We start from the raw sequence: 6,769 nt of genomic DNA on the forward strand, positions 1-6,769 counted from the left end.
AATAATGAAAACAAGTTATTCAGAAGAAATATTCATTATACAAAATATAATTTGTGATGAAAAATTTTGTGGTGTTTTTATTTGATTAAAATTAGTCATAAAATTAATGTTGACAAAATATTTAAAAAGTTGAAAAGAAATAATTAATATAAAAATAGTAGACATATTAAAATTGTAAACAGTAATTAAATAAACTCAATCAATCATACAAAAACAAAAGTTTACACAACATCAAAAGAATAAAAAATTAATTGAATACTAGAGAAGCAATCTTAAAAACAAAAATTCAAATCAACAAACAGTTAATTCATTATCACATTTCTATATAAAGGACAGCTTTCTGTGGGAAAAAAATCTACTAAATATAGACTATAGATAGTCTCATTAATAGAAATAGATTTGATATCTGTTTTTTTTTCATGGTTTAGTTTCATGAATTTTGGTTTAGTTGTCAAATAATTTGTATATTTTTTATTCTATTACAGATGTGATTTTTGCATGTCAATTTCATTAAAAAAAATGTCATTATTAATATTTTGTGAATGTTTTTCTTACTTAAAGAATAGTGTATCCAATAGTTAATATTTGTAATCAAAGTAAAAAAAATAGTTCTGAGGCTTAAAAATTATGCATTATCATCTAAAACTTTTTTATATCATTAATCAATTAAAAAAGAAGTATAATTTTAAAGATAATTATTGTAAAAACAAATATTTTTACATAGATATAGATAACCTATTTTGTCCTTCTTTAATCCAAAAAAATAAAAGTTTGATAATCATTTATATTTTTTCATATTATAGAAGTTGAAAATAGCTAGTACTTTTCTTTCGCAAATAATTCAAAAAGAAGAATGTATTATTGGAGTGGCCTGGCTCATCCCAGGTTGCCTCTTCTAGGATTCTATAGAAGTTTTGCTTCCTTTTAACTATTTTTGTTGAGTTAGGTTACGTTTTTTCCTTTTTTTTTCTTTTTTTTTTCTTTTTTTTCCCGAGGACTCTATTCATGGTACTTTAAGCATCATCGTGTTGTTAACCTTTTTGTAAAACCAGTTCTCCAAATTTTTATATATTGCCACCACAGATTTGTGAAAAATCTAATGATTAAATTACTCATTTAAAAGTATAAAATGTTAATTTTTTTAAAATTACTATTTTATTTAATATATATTATAACTATAAATATTAATAAATAACAATTTGACAGTAGACATGAGTAAATTATAAACTAGTCGAATATTAAATTTAAAAACATATATTAAAAACATATAGTGTTACAAGAAAACTATCAAATATAAAAAACAATTAATCATTATGTTGACCAAATTAAATATTATTTTAAAAATTAAAAAATTATTAATATTTTTTTTATTAATCAAATTTATAAACTAATTTTTAAATTGATATTTAATTAATTAATATAGTTTTAGCTAATAAGTGAATATAGTTTTAGCTAATAAGTTTACATTCTAAAATGATAATTAAAACTTTGATAACTAATAATATTAATTTAAAATTTTATTAATAATAAAAATTATTTTATATACTAGTAATTCTTAATTTTTAAAATAATATTTAATTAATATATAATGATTAATTACTTTTAATCTTTAAAAATAATTTGGATTTGATGATTTTCTTTATTATAATGATAGTAAGAGTGCATAATGTTAAATAAATAAAGTTAAAAAAATATTAATAATTAGACTATGATTATAACTGTGAGTATCTGTTTTTTCTGGAAAATGATGTTTTAATATTTATAAATTTGTAGAATATTTTAAAATTTATTTTTTATGTAATACTTTTTTACTAAAATTTGTATAAAAGTATATTTTATGATAAATTTAATTATTAAAACAATAAATTTAATACTTTTTAAAACTTTGATATACTTATTTTATTTATTTAAAAATAAAATAATTTTTAAAACAGAATTATCTAACATAAATTGAATAACTCGTCTAAATTAATCTGCTATTCAAATAATATGAATTCGACTAATCAGATAAATTAAATAATTAAATAAAAATTTGATAATATAAATATACAGAATTAGTGACGTTGAATCTGGATTCCATAGAAACCGATGCTTATTACAAAGTGACATGAGCTTTGTTCTTTCCTTCATTAAATTAAAATGTCAAACCAAAAAAAAAAGAAAAACTAAAATTAAAAAAGGTAAAGACGCCATTGCCAATGATTATTTCCTGCAATAACAGTCTACTTTTCTTCCATTGTTTTTCCTCCATTAATACCATCCTTCTTCTGCATTTCAGTAACGGTAATCATACACACATAAATGATACCTTTAGCAATTATTAGATGTTTCAAATTTATATGCATTCTTTTAGATCTCTAAATCTAATCAAAATATAAGAAGTTGAATGAGTTAACCTTTAATTATTCATATGCATTTAGATGTTTCAACAACATTAATGTAGCAAATTTGAAGAAAGGGGTTGTTCAATTCAAATAAACGTTAATATGGAAAATGAGTAAAACACAGACATTAACTAAACTAAAAAAAATCATTAAATAATAATTAAATTTAAATAAAAAATAATTAATTACTTTAAAAATTAAAAATTATTAGTATATAAAATAATTTTTATTACTAATAAAAAATTATAAAATAATTTTTAAATTAATATCTAAATTAGTTATAAGATTTAACTACTAATATTTTAAATTTTATATTAGATTTTAAAAAATTAAAAATTAATATAAAACAATTAGAAGTTTTCAAATTAGATACTACTTTATAAATTTTTATTAATATAAAAATTATTTTAAATACTAATATTTTTTTGGTTTATAATTATTTTTAATATAATTAATATAATAATTAATTATTTTAATTTTTAAATTTGATTTTTATTTAAGAATTTTTGTTAATACTAAGGTTAGGCTGTGTATGAAAAACTAAAATCCATTGACCTAATCAATAGGTCAGAATTGGTACATAAACTAAAAATAAAGTCAATGTAATATTTACTATAGTAAACCAGCACTGAGTAATTTAATTATAAGTATGACTATAAATAGTTTGTTGGGTGGTGCAGTGTTACTTTAATCTTTAAACTAGTCAACTTTTTGTTTTTGATAAACCTAATTTTTGATCTTTTAAAATAAAAAACACATTGACCTATGTAAAGTTTGTTACATGATGATGACCTAATTGAACACCCAGTAATCATGAAAACAGGTCAGCTTCATTATATGCTTTAAACAGGATTTTGGTAATGCAAAGAACATGTTTAAGCACGCCCTAATTACTTCATAAAGATATTTTTTTCAAGTCTAAGCTGAAGCTTTTCAAAATTTAATTAGCGTATAATACTTGCATTAAGTACATGTATATACGTGTTGACCTAATCTGATTCTTTACTTACATAAATCAAAAGATGACTACTGAAAGAAAAATGAGTTGAAGGACGAGAAAAGGATAAGGGTGGCTTCAAACGATGAATTGCAGGCTACTGGGTATTTTGCTACAATGGATACTCATGTGTTCAAACTCTCACTAAAAATAATATGTTTTAGAAAACATCAAAACGGTTGTTAAAAATTATCATTCATTTGCGACCAAAATAATTATTAAACGTAATTTATTATAAAAATATTTAATCACAAATCACTTAATGATTATTTTTCATTGGTCGCAAAATTACGATAGTAAAAATTTGATCAAATTTTATTATCGAAAAAATCGATAAATAGTTGCAGAAAATTTGATATCCTAATTTTAGAAGATAAATTCAGCAACATGTTAATAATAATAATTTTTAAAAAATTATTATTATTATTATAATATATTAGGTTCTTCTTTCAACATATATATTATTAGTAAAAAAATTACATATCACTACAAGAAAATCATGAAATAAAAACCAATTTTTAGATATCAAAATAATTACTTGCAATAGAAATTAAATTAGAGACCATTTTAAAAACTAAAAAGAAAATCGGTTTCTAAATTAGTTTCTATTATTGTTAAATAGTTTCTAAATTGGTATCTAATTAGCTACCAAAGTTTTAACTACCAATTATTTAGATTCTAAATTTGGTAACAAAAACCTTGGTTGTTAATTAGATACCAATTTAGAAATCATTTAACAATAATATAAATTAATTTATAAACTAAAAATTTATTTAGTCCCTAAAATGGTCTTTCTTTTTTCTTTTTTTTTATCAGCCCCTAAAATGGTCTCTAATTTAATTACTATAGCAACTAATTATTTTTTGTCTCTAAAATTAGTTTCTATTCCATGATTTTCCTGTAGTGTATTATGATAAATTTTTAAAATAATGTTTATAGGTATTTCTTATTCTATATTATTCATTTTATGTAAACACGGAATTTTATCGTGAATATTCTACTTTCAACTCAAATTTTTAAAATAATGTTTATAGGTATTTCTTATTCTATATTATTCATTTGATGTAAACACGGAATTTTATCGTGAATTTATTTACAAGGGTATGTTTGCTTCAAGAAAAGTATTTCTCATGTACTCTTGTTTAGATTCACTGAATGTTCGCGGAAGAGGAGTGGAGAATTAATGTGAACAATGTTTTTCATTCTTCAATTGCAAATCACCTTGCAGAAAGACACATAGACAAATGTCTTTTATAGCCTCACTTTTGTCTTTGCCTACGAATGCCATATTACTTTTTTTTTTCATTGTTTAGAGTTTAGGTTTCTTATCATTAAACATTAAATTTTTCATAAAAATAATAAATTTGTGAGTATGCGATTGAAATTTTATTTTTTCTAATTAATAAAAGATCAAGATTACAACTTTTTTAAATTTAAAAAAACTAATTAATCTATTTATATATATATATATATATATATATTAATAATATGATATAAAATTATTTTTTAAATAAATAACTATATTTAATTTTATTATATTACAATTTTGTTTTTAATAATAATAATTATTATTATTATTAATGATATTATTAAATATTTGATATAAATAAAATAAAATAAAATAAATTATTATTAATATTATTATTTAATAATTTTAATTTATATTTATTATCATTATTTTAAAATTATTTTAATTAATATTATTATTTATAATTTTATCATTATTTTATAAATTAATTTTATATTATTATTTAAATATTTATATTATTAATATTAATAATAGTTTTTATTATTATAAATATATAAATATTTATATTATTATTCTTTATTTTAATATTATATTATATTATTATAATTAATTATACTATAAAAAATTTATACATTATCCATTATGTATAATATATAATCAAATTTATATACTATATTATATATAATCAATTATGTATATAAGCTTTATAATGTAATTTTTTAATATATATAATTTTTTATTTTATTATAAATGTGTATAATATTTATATTTTTGTTATAAATATATTTAATATTTTTATTTTATAATATGATTTGATCTTTCATTTTTTTTAATTTATTTTTGTTCTGATTATTTTTCTTTTGCGTTCAACTATTCAAAATCTGGGATAACTTAGACAAATCATCAATGTTGATGTGTCTTTCTACAACATTATCTGTATGTGAGAGTGATGGAAGAGGTCTAAGCACAAGTCCAACAACTAGAAGATCAGGACCCATGACTAGGTCTATGGCCAAGAAGATACAAGAGGATTGGGATGCTGCTACTGATGGCAGAGAAACATTTCTCTACATGTTTAAAGAAGCCAAGGCCCTAGTTTAAATATTGTAGTAGAATTTATTTTCTGGTCAAAAGTATAATAGGAATTTTACTTGTAATTTTTTTCAAATTGTAATTAGGTTGAATTTAGGCATCTAAAAATCAACCTAGGTTAAATTAGGGTTTCTAGAAACACCTAATTTAACCATGACTAGTCATTTAGACCTATTTGGAGCACATGGATCACACCTAGTCACACTTCCCATGTGAGCTCCAGAAAGGCGCCAAAATTCAAATCATTTGCATTTAAAATTTCCACCATTTTTCTTATTCAAATTCGACCCTCTAATCTTATATAAGGAGGTGCTTTGTTAATGTATTTCCAAGATTAATGAATGAGTGAAATTGCTGCCAAAATATTGAGCCAATTCTCACTCTTGTCTTGACTCTTTAGGATAGACACTTTAGTCTTCAACTCTCCACCTAGCTCAAGTGATTATGCCTCACCTATCACTCTCCATACATAGCATGCACCTCCAAGGAAACCGCAATTAAACTTTCACAAGTCAAAACTAGCTGGCATTAATGTGCCAAGTAATGCAGTAGTATGCTACACTAAGACTTTGAACTGTACTTAGATGGGGGTACCATTTAAGTATCAAGGTCTTGAAGTTGGAGGAAACCTAAGGAAGAAACATTTCTGGGAGCTTGTTATAAACAAGTTAAAAGCAAGACTCAGTGTGTGGAAAGGGAGATTCTTATCTATGGCGGGGAGAATATGTCTTATTAACTCTATCATATCTGATATTACCTTGTACTACCTATCCCTCTTCAGAGCACTGAAATCGGTTTGTAATAGCATCATTAGTATTCAAAGGAGATTTTTATAGGGATGGGGGAAAGTGAATAAGTCAATCTTCTGGGTAAGATGGAAGGACTTATGCAGACCTCGATAGGAGGGAGGTATGGGCCTTAGAGACATACACAAGTTTAATTACGCCCTTCTAGCTAAATGGAGATGAAGGTGTATATCACAAGAGAGTGGTAGGTGGAAGGAACTGTTGCAGAAAAAATTGATCATTATTTTATTATCGAAAAAAT

This window comes from Phaseolus vulgaris, chromosome 5, assembly GCF_051622355.1.
Source record: "Phaseolus vulgaris cultivar YP4 chromosome 5, ASM5162235v1, whole genome shotgun sequence".
Classification (NCBI taxonomy): Eukaryota; Viridiplantae; Streptophyta; class Magnoliopsida; order Fabales; family Fabaceae; genus Phaseolus; species Phaseolus vulgaris.